Consider the following 14947-nt stretch of genomic DNA (forward strand, 5'->3'; position numbering starts at 1 on the left):
CCCTACAATGAGAGTTTGGCCCGTAATATTGCTGAAAAGGATCGTGCCAGAATGGTCAAGGAAGGTACCTATGATATGTATGTGCAGGTATTCAATGACGCCATCGCCAGAGGCGTTTTCCAAAAAGCAACACCTGAAGAATTGAAGTATGAAGGGCCCAAGTCTTGTTCGTCAATAGTGGTTGCTTTCAAGGAGGATTCGAGTTCCACACCCATGAGATTATGTGCTAATAGTTCTCTGACGTTCAAGGGTACCAGTTTTAATCACATAATGCTGGGAGGTCCGCCGCCAATGCAGAAGATTTTTCATCATCTGTTGCTTTTCCGCGGTTATAAGGTTGGTATAACCGCGGACATTTCCAAGTTCTACAACTCCATCCTGGCCACAGAGTTCGACAGCCAGATGAAGAGAGTCCTATTTTCCCCGACCCCAGACGGTCCACTTGAAATTTACCTGACTAAAGTGGTGAATTTTGGCGAACTGGCCGCTGGGAATCTGGCAGTTACAGCCCTGAAGTTGACGTCCCGCCTGTTCGGCGGAAAGAGTGAAGCAGAGATCAAGGAGATGTATGGAGAGGGACAGTTCAATGGTAGTGATATTGTTGCGAAACCTGAATTATGGAAGGAGCCAGAAATACCTACCTACCCAGAGGAAAATTTCAAGTTACCTCAGATTCCAGTTGCAGTCAAGCTTGAGAAGCACAGCTTCATAGATGATGTCATTTCGGGGGCAGGTTCTGTGCCAGAAGCCAAGGAGATGATGAAAGAAGCCGACAGAATTATCAGCAAAGGTAGTTTTTCCTTCAAACAAGTCATTTATTCTGGTGACGAGTGCCAGCCAACCAAGGTTCTTGGGTTGATCTGGAGGCCAGCCACTGATGTTTTATCCATCGCCACGAGAGTTAATCAAGATGGTAAAGTCAAGGGAAAGAAGGTGAAGGAGGATGCTGATTTATACAACCTCCAGGATGCCTTGGATGAAAACCTGACAGAGAAGATGGTACACAGGTTCGCCGCCCAGACATTCGATCCGTTAGGGCTTTGCAGCCCTATTAGATAGATTTATTTTTTTTAGATAGATTTATTATTCCACTAGTTACATATAATATAATAATAAAGCACATTAGGATTTAATAATGAATTACAATTAACATATACAGTATTATATATTAAAATATAACTAGGAAGATTCATGGCACTACACTGTATCTTGGTACGTTGTAGATTTACCCACGACTTGGTTCTGTTTTTCAGGTTGGGGATTGGGTGAAGGCGGCAGAAGGACAAGACAGGCTGAAAGGCCAAAAGTCATGTTTAAATGTGTTATATTTTTTAAATTTAGTAGCCTTCATTCCTGCCTATCCCCCTTCGCCCTGAAAATGATTACATTATAACATATATTATTACATATATGGATACTTATGAAAGAAAAAAACTTCCGGTAAGCAGGTTTATGGTTCATATTGTTACAAATTTTTTTTGTTATTTAATACAGTAGTTGTTTATTTTTGTTTTATGTTTACTTTGCAAACTAGCTGTAAATGGTTAAATCACATACATTGTCAGTTGGGTTATTTTGTCATTTTATGTCATGTCACAGTAGTTTCATTTTATTATTCTTTGTCTTTGTATATTTTTTGCTCTTGTTGTAATTTCATAGTACTTTTTTAATTTTTTTTTTGGTGGTGAGTTTTCAGGTTTGTATATGTTTGTGTTTTTATTGGTGGTTTTGTTTTGTTTTTCTGTCACTGAGTGTTTGAGTTTTCTCTGTCTGCGTTATGAGCTGTGTGTCAGAGTTTCCAGAGCGAGCTGTTGATCTAAAATAAAGAAATTGATTTTTGATTTTTAGTAATTAGGAGTGTCCTTTTAAGTACTTGTTTATATTTAATTAATATATTAACTGTTCATGAATCAGATTGTAATTTTATAACTTAAAACTCAGCAATTGGCAGTTTTAATTTTATTTTTGACGAATCAATGAATATTTCTAAGAATTAAGTCAGCAGATTTTTTTTTTCTTCTTAAAAGTATGAATTTTAACTTAGTAGTTTCGATTTATTATACTCTAGTATTAAGTAGTTTTTAAGGTTTTTAAATTTGCGCTCCATACTAGAGTGTGTTAGGTTTTTATTTTGTGTAGTTACCTTTTTTTTATTTTTTTTAGTGTGTTAGGATTTTATTTGTGTAGTAACCTTTTCTTATTTTTTTAAAGTCAGTGTAAGTGTTTTTTTGTATTAGTAACATAGTTAGTGTTAAATTGCTTACCTTTCACAAATACAGTGAGTTGTGTGGGAATGAGATGTTTTCATTCTGAAGCTCTCAGCACAACTTCTGTTAAGAATCAAACTTGTCCTGCGGAAAACATGCCTGCTGAATTTGGGTTGGCAAGATTTTATTCCAAAAAGTCTACGTGATGAACTTGTAAAGTCGCTGGAGGACAGAGCTGAGGTCGCCAAGTTGGAGTTTGACCGTTGTGTGATCCCGGAGGAACCAACTGGCCTTCCATCCTTGATGATGTTTTCGGATGGGTCATCAGAGGCCTATGCGTGTATGGGATACTTGAGGTGGCCTACTAGGCAAGGGTATGAAACGTTCCTGCTAGCCACAAAATCAAGAGTTGCGCCGGTTAAGACTGAATCAATTCCACGCCTTGAGTTGATGGGTTGCCAGATGTCCACCAGGTTGTCAAAGTCCATCAGAGATGCCCTGCCTTTTGATGTTGTCAGAGTGATGTACTTTACAGATTCATCGTGCGTATTATCGCAAATTGTTTCCAACAGTGCCATGTTGAACACATTTAATTCTCATCGCATTGGTGAAATCCAATCTGCAACCAACAAGGATGACTGGAGGTGGGTTCCTGGGACTCACAATGTAGCAGATTTGGGCACCAGAAGCACCTGCAAGGTAACAGATTTGGGTCCAGGTTCCAGGTATAGATTGGGTCCAGAATGGTTGCGCCAGAACGAGAGTGCATGGCTGGTGAAAACTGCCGAGCAAGTCAAGCAGGATTTACCACCGGAGGAGTTGAATACCAAGATGGTTAAGTTGTGTTCAATGAAAGTTACTGGAGAAGCCGCTGAAGATGTCTTTAGATTCAAGCACAGGAGATCATTCGGACAGGCCAAGCGTATTATGGCAGCTGTCCTGCAAGTGTCGAACGCCTGGTTGAAGAAGCTAAAGAGCAGACAAGAAGGCCAGACTACAGCAGCTGGTAGTCATGTAGCAGCCGCAGATTCTGTGTACAAGCCTTCATTGTGCAATTTTATGGCAGTGGCGGAACTTTTCATTGTGTCATGTAGCCAACAGGAAGAGTGGATAAATGACGCTAAAGGCAATTATTCGTCATTAAATCCATTGGCGCATGAAGTATCTTTGACCTGGCCTGTCGTTGGTCCCGGAGGTAAATATGTGACCAGGGAGATGCGTGGAGATGCGATCCTCAATTTTCAAATTCTTTGAACGTACATATGAGACTTTTACAGAAATGCTTCGCATCCACAACTATCTATCTATGCTTGATATAAAGTCAACACTTTATAGAGCAGATTATGAATATTTGATTGACACGTGCCCTGCAATTATCTAGTAGCACTCAGGGGCAAGACACAATTACTTTAGCTAGGCCCAAGGCATTATTTGTATCAATTTATGCATTCATAGGCCTATCTTTACCTATATGACACCATATATGGGTAACGCTAGCCTATTCATGGTAATCTGTATGTGATTTGCTAATAGTATATGTTTATTAAAGATATTATGTTTATTGTTAATGTAATCATATAAACAATCAGTACAAATATGTATGCCTACAACCATGCCTGATTTACGTCACATATTAACACACAGACATTTAATTGTACAGACAAACACTAAAATCCTGGTCCAGAGCTAATGTTATAGCATGTACCTCTTGAATTTATTCAGTTATTTATTGACTCCCCTACCATCAACTTCTCTTTCTGGCTTTAAAAGGTAATGACTTAGTTGTTTGGCATGCATTGTAGTTTAAATTTAGGCCCCTTAGTACTTAGCATGAATTGAGCTCAGGCCTTATGTTAGAATTCTAACACTTAGCACAATTCACTGCTTGGGACTTTTCTGTCCTACTCTACTTATAATTTTAACACTTATCCTGTAAATATTTTCATACTTAACTTATGCACTTGTAATATAAATACACTTTATAAAAACATTTTCCTTCCTTAATACTTAATATACTTATATAATTCTGATCGAATATCAAAACCAACCATCTATTCTTAGGTTAAAGCAACATAGTACTTCGCGTGGGTCTTTTGTTGAGCTTCCACCAGCTCAACCAAATTCGTATTATATTTGTGGGAATAGTGGGTTAAGCATTCTAAACAAACGAACCGACGATGAGAATGTCTATGTGTATTACAGTAAATGTAGGTTTTTAGTAGTACTCATAGAAGAGCGGTCTCCATACCTAAATTTGGACAAACGCCCCATTCGCACACACAATGGTGCAACTTACCGGTTGTATCTTAGAAAAATTTTACTTCATAAATTTTTTTTCTTTTTTCCTTACCGTACCCGAACCGCCTAAGGCAGGTATTTTTACCAAAATCGAATAATTGTAGTTATGGCAAAATCGGATTTTCCAAAACCTGTGAAACTATTTGAGAGCAAGGTTAGGACTATGAGGCGTTTGAAGAGATAGGGACTGAAAGGCACGACACAAATGCAATTGAGAGCCTCGTGTACGAGCAGTTGCACTAGCTGACACTCTAGAGGCCCTAGAGAATGCTAGCATATTTGTGGCCATTGGTCGCCGCCCTATAAGGACACTCGCACTGGTTGACACTCTAGAGGCCCTAGAGAATACCAGCACACCGGCACCTCCATGTCCGCCTCTCTTTAGTAAAACACTTGGGTTGGAATAATCTATGATTGAGCTATGTGCAAAATTTTGATTTTTGGACTTAGTCAGAATTTTGAAATCTAGGAGTTGTGCTAGGTGGCGGAGTATATATATAAATCTTCGGACTTAGTATGATTTTTACTTATTCGAAAATTCTCTAAGTGTTGAAATACTTGAATCTTTGATACTTAAACCAGAACTTATTAAGAATCAAGCATGGAGTAACTTTTCATTTATAAGCTATCAAAATACTATTTGTAAAGGACCATTTTGAACTGTCTTATTAAATGAAAACTTAGGAGCAAATCTTATAGAACACGGGAAACGCTGTTAGTTGGGATACATATTGTCTTTGGAGCCATGTTTCTGAAACAATATGCCGAAAGCAGTTAGTACTCTTGAGTCGTAGTAAAGGGCCAAAAGATTATTACAAACTTGTAGCATTTATACTCAAGTTAAACTGTACTAATACTTTGGTACCGTTAGAACCGATTTTCTGAGATTTGCACTTACTTATACATGCCTAGGCCTTATATTCCTAATGTAATTCTGATTTATATGCGGATGTATCAAAATAACTATTGCCTCCAAAATTTTGAGTTAAACAAAATATTTCAAAGTCTCAAGGATATTCTCAACATCGATCGGTTGGAATGATATAAGTGTAAACAAATTACTGTATGCAATCAGCAATAATTCCAAAGATTTCCTGATGCTCTGAGCAAAATATTCCACTTTTGGACTTAGCACCGTTCTATTTCTTTTGTTACAGAGAGAATTTTGAATCTCTGGACTTATAGTAATTTTTATGAAATTGGGAACTTGGTTGGAAATTTACCAAAATTTGGACTTGTAAAAAAAAATTGCAATTTTTCCAGCTAGATTGACAAATTTCATTTTCCACACTTAAGAGAAAATTTTGTTTTAGAGTATTTCTGTCTTAGCCAAAATATTCCAATTATGGACTTAGAGAGATTCTATTTCTTTTGGTGAAGGATAATTCTAACACTCTAATACTTTATGACTTTAAAATCCTTAACTTAGCGAGATTTGCACTTAGTCAAAATACTCCAATAGTGGACTTAGAGTGATTCTATTTCTTTTGACTTAAGGGCAACCTCTAAAAGTAGCTTTGTGAATGAACTGTTAGGGAATTTCATCTCGGACAAAATATTCCACGTCTGGACTTAGAGTGATTCTATTTCTTTTGTCCTAAGATAAATTTACTAATTTTGTACTTAGCATAATTTCATTGAAAAGTTCTTGGACTTAGTCAAAATTTATTAATTTTGTACTTAGCATAATTTCATTGAAAAGTTTTTGGACTTAGTCAAAATTCACTAATTTTGTACTTAGCATATTTTCATTGAAAATTTTTTGGACTTAGTCAAAATTTACTAATTTTGTACTTAGTATAATTTCATTAAAAAAAAAAAAAAAAAAAAAGAATTTTTTTTGACTTAGTCAAAACTTATTAATTTTGCACTTAAGATATTTTCATAAATTTTCCCCTTAGCCAAAATTTATTGACTTTGTACTTAGAATAATTTCATTAGAAACTTTTTGGACTTAGTCAAAATTTTCCAACTTTGGACTTAGAGTAATTCTATTTTATTTTGACTTAGAAAGTTCTTAATTCAATCTTAACTTATAAAATTTTTGTATGCTCCCTACAAACACATACATAAATGCAATAAACAGTTCACTCAACAATAAGTAGGACATGAAAACTAAATTTTTACTTACTTTGTTAATGCTAACATTTCTATTTCATGTACCACCAGGATTCAGCAGTGAAAGTGAAGACAAGTTAATTACTAGTGATAGTGACCATTAGTGATATAAAAGTATAGTCAACAATATAGGCCCTATATGTACTGAATAGCACACTTTAAGAGACAAAGTTCTATAAACCAAACGCAGCAGGAGGTTGCAGCAGCCTACCTTGGGAGAGTAGGACGTCTCTAAAAGAAGTAGCAGAAGTACTACAGAAAGTACCCTACTGTCTTTAAATATCCGGAATCATAAATTTTTTTCTTACATATCGAGAATCATATGTTTACTTAGGCTTATTAGCACACAGACTATAACCAAGTAACATAAAAGTGTGTCTACATATAGCCCAGAGTTTTTATAACCTAACAGATTACCTTTAGATAAATTAGAAAGAAGTGCACTAAAACCAGTTAGATTAGTTTTCAAAAGTATAAGTATCGTTTAATTCAAAGTTGATAGGCTCCTTTGAAGTTTGATTGACAACCTCCACATTATAGGTTGGCCACCTAGTGTAGGATCTCACACTTCCTCAGAGTAAACTTGCACTTGAATATTGTATTACTACTAATTATAATTAGATTACATCCGGTTAGATAATTTTGAAAACAATCTTTACATATATAAATATAGGTGTATCTAAATTGTATATCTTACTACAGTTATAAGAATTGAAGTCATAAGTGAAGCCCCAATTTTGCGCAAATTACTTTATAGGATTGGAAGGAAAACCCCTAATACAACTATAAGTAAGAGGTGGCGAGATCTTTGACATTCAGGCAAAATTGTTGCAATATTATTAGAATATAGACGATTCTTTGGGAGTGAACCTTAGTAAGTTATATTCATAATAGCCTTACAGGAATAAGTAGATCGTAGGCTATAAACACATATCCTTAGAGTGAAGTAAGAATTCAACAAGGATTATAAATTGCTGTTTCTTTTTCTCGACAACCACAATGTAATAAAGTCCGCTTATGAAGGTAACACAAATAATTTTCTTCTATATTATATTTCAGTGTAATCTGTTTTATGGTTATAATCTAACTCTCCAAATACAAAATATTACAATAATACATCACATTTTTACAAGTGTGGTAATATCTATTATGTACGTCATAGAGATTAAAATTTATTTAGTTCACATCAATTATCTACAATTTTAATACTTAAATTTTATTACTTTTACTTAAAAGGTGTTACAGTCTGCCCTCAAAAAGCTAAAAATTTCTTTTAATTAGGTAAAACAAAATTTTAATTTAGACTGTTTGATAAAAAAAATTTTGAATAAGTTTGAATATTTGAATGTAAAAAAATAAAAAAATTATTTTTTTAATTGTTTACTAAAAAAAATTTCAAAATCATACTGTAGTTTTGCTTTATTTAAAGAAAAAGGAATTTTTGCTTGTATTTAGAACTCAAAATTGTAGAAATTTAAACACATTTTGGAAATATTAAAATGATTAATAAGGGATTCATCTGATGGCAGCTGTTATTTCAGTAATTCTAGTTGTAGGCACTCCTGGCTGGATGTGTAGTTGCGGATCATCAGCTCCTGATATTCCAAATATCCAATGAATACATTTCTCCATATTTCAGGGAGAGAAGGATGTGCTTATTGTCTCAGCAGATGGGTGAATTCTTTGCTCTTGTTTGTTGAACTCGTATCCGGAACAACTTGTTGACTCATCAGGCAGGTATAAGTGATTTCCCTTTAATATTTTTTTTTCTTTTTTTTGTATCAATAATAATTCCAAAAGCGATATATATATAAAATTTTTTAAGTTCTAATTGTTAATCAAAAGATAAAAATATTTTAATTTGCTTATTCATAATATTCAAATGATTAAAATGGAAAAAATTGTCTTCTGTAATTTTACTTTTCAACAACAAAAAAAAATCTTAATTTGCTTGTTACTTTTCATAAAAATTTTTTACTGAAAACTTTCTGAGGAGACCTTAACAAAAATTGTAAAAATTTCTTTAATAATAAAATTTTCTATTTTCGATAACAAGGAAAATAAACCACTACTTTTACATTTAATTTGCAATGAAAAATTAAATAAGAAATCAATTTAAATATCTCTTTATCCTTGTTCGTTTTGGCTTCTTTAATTTCAGGTTTTTTGTTGTTACTGGTTTCCACCCAATTTCCTATAATGTTATAATAATTAGTTTTACAGTGGCCAGTGATCATACACGTCTACTAGAATTTATCATTTTTACTTTCAATTTTTATAAAATTATCTTTTAAAATAACTTTGCATAAAATTATCTTTTTAAACTTCCAATAACTTTGCATAAAATTATCTTTTAAACTTTCAATAACTTTGCATAAAATTATCTTTTAAATTTTCAATAACTTTGCCTAAAATTATCTTTTAAACTTTCAATAACTTTGCATAAAATTATCTTTTAAACTTTCAATAACTTTGCATGGTTATCATAAATCTTCCAAGAAAAGTAATATCTTTTTAATACTTTTTATAGATATAATAGTTTATAATAGTTATCATAATAAAATTTTAAGCTAAGCATTTAAAAAATTTTGTTGATTATCATTGGAAAAATTTTAAATCTAAGCGTTAAAGAAAAATTTTGTAGATTATCATTGGAAGACTTAATTTAAGCATTTAGAAAATTTTGTTGATTATTATTGGAAAAATTTAAATCTAAGCGTTTAGAAAAAATTTTTTGGATTATCATTAGAAAACTTAACCTAAGTATCTAGAAAATTTTGTTGATTATCATTGGAGAAATTTAAATCTAAGCGTTTAGAAAATTTTGTTGATTATCATTGGAAAAATTTTCCCCTTAATATAGCATTATGTAACAGCAGCCCCACATTATCGACGACGCTCTCGCTAAGTTTTGGGAGAAGAACCCATTACTATCTCAGCACAAGATTCAGTTGGGTCTTATAAACTTATTGAATACTGACGTGAGTTATCATTCATACTAATTTATCTTATTTTCTTATATAGTTTTAATTATCAATATTAAATATCTTTTCATTAAAGTTAACTTTCATAAATTAAGGTATGGCATTAATTAGCTTGACAAAAATCTTGAGAAAAAGTTCAATGAGTATTTTATAATCACAGGAGATTTGAGTATTAACATTTCTTTTTGAGTATTTAATTAAAAATATCACTGAAAATTGAGCATTTTTTAATACCATAAGCGTAAGAATTTTTAATACAATGTGTGAAATTAAATTCTGAAGAAAAATTTTCTTTCTAGGATGGAACACTTGTCTCCACTTTGTGTACACAGTTATTGGGTATCAACGTAGCTATTCTTCGCTACCTACTTATCTGTTATTCATGTGTTATGGTTTTGCAGGTAACTTTACATGAACCCCATATAAAATTACCCCTTTTAAAATGAGTTTACCATTATTACTTTTCATTTTAAAAGTGTTATTACCCTTGACTTAATAAGGGTAATCTAATTAAAGTTACTTTTAACATATACTTCATAACTTTAACTAGCTTCGAATTAATGTTACCGTAAATCAATTAATTCAAAGAAAAATTTGCTATGGAAAATAAAGACATTTCTTGAACGTTTACCATTTTAATTTGTTCTTTTGAGGGATATCTTTGAGCCCATAGACTTTTTTTTTGTTTAGGTTATCGTTCCACTAGTCTATCTGGTGACTTTCTTTAGGTGGATACATAAAACTTTGAAAGATTACTGCGACAGAAAGCGTGCTACAGAAAAAAACCCATCTAATGAAGAGGAATTCAAGTAATAATTTTTTACCTATCATATCTTTTCCTGTCTCTATCTCTCCCTGGATCCATTTTCTTCTCTGAAATTTCACATTAAATTATAATTTTAATTTATTTCACATTTCAAAATAAATTAAACCAAGAATTCTTGTAAAACTGTAACTGAGATTAACTGTTTTAATTTTGAGATATGTTTGCTTTTAGAGTATTTTTAATGAACTAATGTCATACCTAGCTACTTTACTTTGGGTTGACAATTTTTTGTCCAGTTTTAAAAGATGTTTTATAAAAGAACAGTCTTATATTTGTTTAAAAAGATGTTTCATTTAAAAGAACCATCTTATCTTTGTTTTTCTAAAGTTTTTTCTGTCATTTATTATTTCAATTTTAAACAGATTTTTACATTTCTTTTGCTATTTTTTGTTAATAATCTATTTAATGATTTTTTAACAATATTCATTTTAAATTGATATATCAACTGACCGAGTGTCCCTTTTTAAAGCATAATTTGTGAAAGGACAGTCTCTTTTTTCTTTTGACTTTTTAGCTTATTTTTAACTTTATTTTAACAAATTTTTATCACCTAAGTTATCATATCTCATAAACCACATTATCCTTTATGAAGAATAATTCACAAGTCTTTCATATTTATAACTTAAGTTATTTTTTATTATATTCCATAAATCACATTATTTCTATGAAAAATAATTTACAAATCTTTCATTTTTATAACCTAAGTTATTTTTTATCATGTTTCATAAACCACATTATTTTACTTATAAATTTTCCTTTATAAGTGTCCTTTTAAAAAGTTAGTCTATAAAAGGACATTCTTTTATTTAATGTTTTCTTAAATAATCATTTTAATATGTCACCCCTTTAAAATGAATAATTTAGGGGGGGGGGGGTGTTTTTGGTTTTATTTATTTGGTATTTATAATTTTCTATCTTTAAATTTTTCCGTTAGTTGGGGGGGGGGTGTTGTTTTTTAGTTTTCGTGGTGTTATGTGTGTAACGCTTGACCTTTTATTTTTATCTTTATATCTTTTCCCAACATTTGTTTTAATTCAAAGTAAATTATTTTGCACTTGTATTTTACTAAAAGAGTGTCCTTTTCTTTAATTAGAGACTCCACTTTAATTTTCCTGACCCTATTTTATTTATAATGTATTGGACACTTCATTTTTTAAACATTTTTTCCTTCTAACCAATTTTATTGTTTTCATGAAAAATTTTTGATTTTATTTCACTTTTATGAAACCTCATTTTTAATATCATTTTACACACAAAACCTACTCTATGGTTCTTTATGTACAATTTTTAATTTTTTAGAAGAAATGATTGTCTTTTTAATTACCACATAATTGTTTGTATATCTTTTTTAGCCATACATTTTAGGTTCAAATTTTAGACTATTTTTAGATTAGACTATTCAAAATAATCAGCAAATATCTCCTATTTCAAAACTATAATTGGTAACTTTACACATTTAAAATATAATTTTTGTTTAATTAATCATATGACCTCAAAACTTTCTTAAATTTTTATGAATCATATACTTTTTCAAGTGTTTTAAATTTTTATGAATCATATATCTTTTAATTGTTTATTTTATCATTTTAATTTTAATATGACCTCAAAACTTTTCAAATTTTTATGAATCATCTACCTTTTCAAGTGTTTTTATTAATCATTTTATCAACTAGTGTACATTTTTTATTTAATTACCCCTAATTACTATTAGGTCCACTTTACAGGTGTCCTTTTTTTTTATGGTCTGATGATTATCATTTTAAAGCATTAACACTCAATTATAAGTACGTTCAATTTCCTAATTTTCTTTCACAAGTGTTCTTTTTACTGTTTTATTACCTTTTTAATTACTGTACATTCAATTCTTTACCTTTTAATTTATCATTTTATTCATCATTTTAATTATCATAAAAATTATCTTTTTAGATTTCATTATTTCTTATCATTTTTCCAACCAATGTTAGGCCAGTAAAAATATCAATGAATAGTACCATTATTCTTTGTTTATCAAAGAAATTATCATTTTGAAGCTTTCATTATTTTTTATCATTTTTCCAACCAATGTTAGGCCAGTAAACACAGACTTTCATTATTTTTCAAAATTATCTTCAATATTATTATGGAAATTTATCTTATTTTACATTTGTAAACAAGAACATGTTTCTTCATTATAGGGTTTTATTCTGAGATCTGAGATATTTATTTATTTGGTCTCTATTAAGCAATATAAAATCATGGAGTGTTTCACTATTAAGATTTCTACCTAATTTAGCCTCTTCTATTCTCAAAATAGATAATAGTTGAGTTGGTAGATATTTCATCATTTGTGAATGTATCCTTCTTTCTTTTTCACCAGCAGACATAATATTAGGAGGCAAATTATTTATTTTCCTTCTATACTCATCATAAATATCCTCTATGTTTCTTTTAGATGTTTTAAATGTTTCAAGCATATAATCAATGTTATGGTTTGCTATACGTCCGTTATTAACAATGTCACTGACAATGTTAAGATAATCTTTGGTAGTCAATTTTGCTGGGTTTATATTTTTGCATTCAATTCTATCTTTAGTATCCCTTGGGAGAGAATTGTGGAAAACCACATTGAATTCAAACTGTGAAAAGCCATCAAAGTCGAATTCACAGAACTGGTCGATGTAATGGATCAGTCCTACATTTTCCAGTGAGAGGAGTTGATTTTTTATAATTTTTAATTTATCACTAACTTTCTCAACATTGTAATATCTTAGACTTGTATCTATAAATTTGGGTGTGAAATCATCACAATTATAATACTTTGATGAGTTATATTTATTTTCCAATGTTTGTATTTTACCAATTTTTGATAATTGTTTAATAACATTTTGTTTCATTTTTTGTTTTTCTGCTTGATTTGATACTAAGTATTCCTCTAATAGTTCTACAGCTTCTGCTGCATGGGTCAACGAGAGTCCCGCAGGGCTAGAATCCCTGTTTTCCGCAGATCTATATACTGTTTTAGCTTCAAATTTCTCACCCCTAGCTGGTTTTCGTTTTAAATATTTTATTTCCATATTTAAATTATCAATTTTCTTTTGCAAATCATCCATATACTTTTTATTTAGATAAGAATCTCTATTTTCTTGAAAATTATCTCTTCTGGATTGTCTAAAATTTCTTTCATTTCTTTCAAAATATCTTTCATTTTTTGGATATCTTTGTTCTTGTTTATAATTAAAACCTCTAAATTCACCCCACTGATTTTGATGTTGATTATTATCATGATCATTTGTGTTAAAATTTTCTCTATCAAAATTAAATTGGTTAGAATTATCTTTATGTTGATTAAAATTGCTTCTTTCAAAGTTCATTTCTCTATCCCTTTCATCCCTGAGATTTCTAAGTGAAATATCATCAGTAAGTTCTGTAAAATTTGTTACATAACTTTCTGCTTCTCTGTTGCGCAATAAATCCATTGTTTCTGTATTGAAATCTACATGGTTTTCACGTACACTTTTATAATCTTCTCCATTTAAATTTTCCAAGTTATCTTTATACTTTTGTAGCCTTTCTAAGTATTTTTCCTTATTTTTAATAAACCAATTACTAAACTTTCTTCGTCTGGCACCTGCAAAGTAAGGATCATTTTGTTGTTCTGTGTCCGACATCTTTTATTTTCTTTACCTTTATGTTTTAAGGAAAATGTTTTTTTACAGTGTATTATAAAATAAAACTTGATTACCGTTGAAAGTTTTTATTTTGATTAATACCTTCTTTATTTTTAGCTTACCAAATTATAATTCAGGAACAATTTTCTTGGTGGAGACTATCTTTATTTTAGATTTTAATGAAATCTGAACAGGAACAATGTTTTGATGACTTTCCAGATAAATCAGGTAGAGTTATTTTTCAAAATTATTTTTACCAATTTTTAGATTAACAAGTAGAATTATTTTTTAAAATTACCTTTACCTAAAAATTTTACAATGTTTGTTTGAACTTAATTCTTATAATAGTTATAGAACCAAGAGTAATTTGACAGCTTCGAATTTTTTCAGTCCAATTTTGCCCTCTAATTTCAGAACATAGAATTCTTAATTTCCATAAACCAAGAATATTTAAGCAAAATTTTATCATTTAATTACTTTTACAATAATTATTAGCTTTATAAATTAAACTTTTCTTTTGTGTTCAATATACAAACTTTTATTTTACCTTTTTTTAATTATCTTTATATTTAATTTTATAATTTAGACTTTTCTTTTGTGTCCAAAGTACAAAACTATAATATTATTTTCTTAACAATTTAAAAATGTTAGGTAATTAAATAATTTTCAACTTCCCAACTTTTTAATGAAATGATATAATTACTATAATTACAGTGTATGTCCGGTGTAAACACTTGTGTTTTAAATATTTACACTTTTATACAACAATTTTCATGAAATTTTCAATATTTTTATATTTTGATGACGTATATTTTTAAAACTTTATTCTGAATCCGAATGATAGATATTATCAATTTGACTGTTTCC

The 14947-nt window shown here is 30.4% G+C and overlaps 1 long non-coding RNA gene across 1 annotated transcript; it reads left to right on the top strand.

Moving 5' to 3' along the window:
* Positions 1-9833: 9833 nt before the first annotated feature.
* On the top strand, positions 9834-14309 carry LOC145320353 (uncharacterized). The gene is made up of 3 exons (XR_013880168.1): positions 9834-10008; positions 10298-10416; positions 14218-14309. It is a non-coding gene; the product is annotated as an uncharacterized LOC145320353 (long non-coding RNA).
* The last annotated feature ends 638 nt before the right edge of the window (positions 14310-14947 follow it).

Source organism: Acartia tonsa, chromosome 5 (assembly GCF_053477335.1).
Source record: "Acartia tonsa isolate MP-2025a chromosome 5, ASM5347733v1, whole genome shotgun sequence".
Lineage (NCBI taxonomy): Eukaryota > Metazoa > Arthropoda > Copepoda > Calanoida > Acartiidae > Acartia > Acartia tonsa.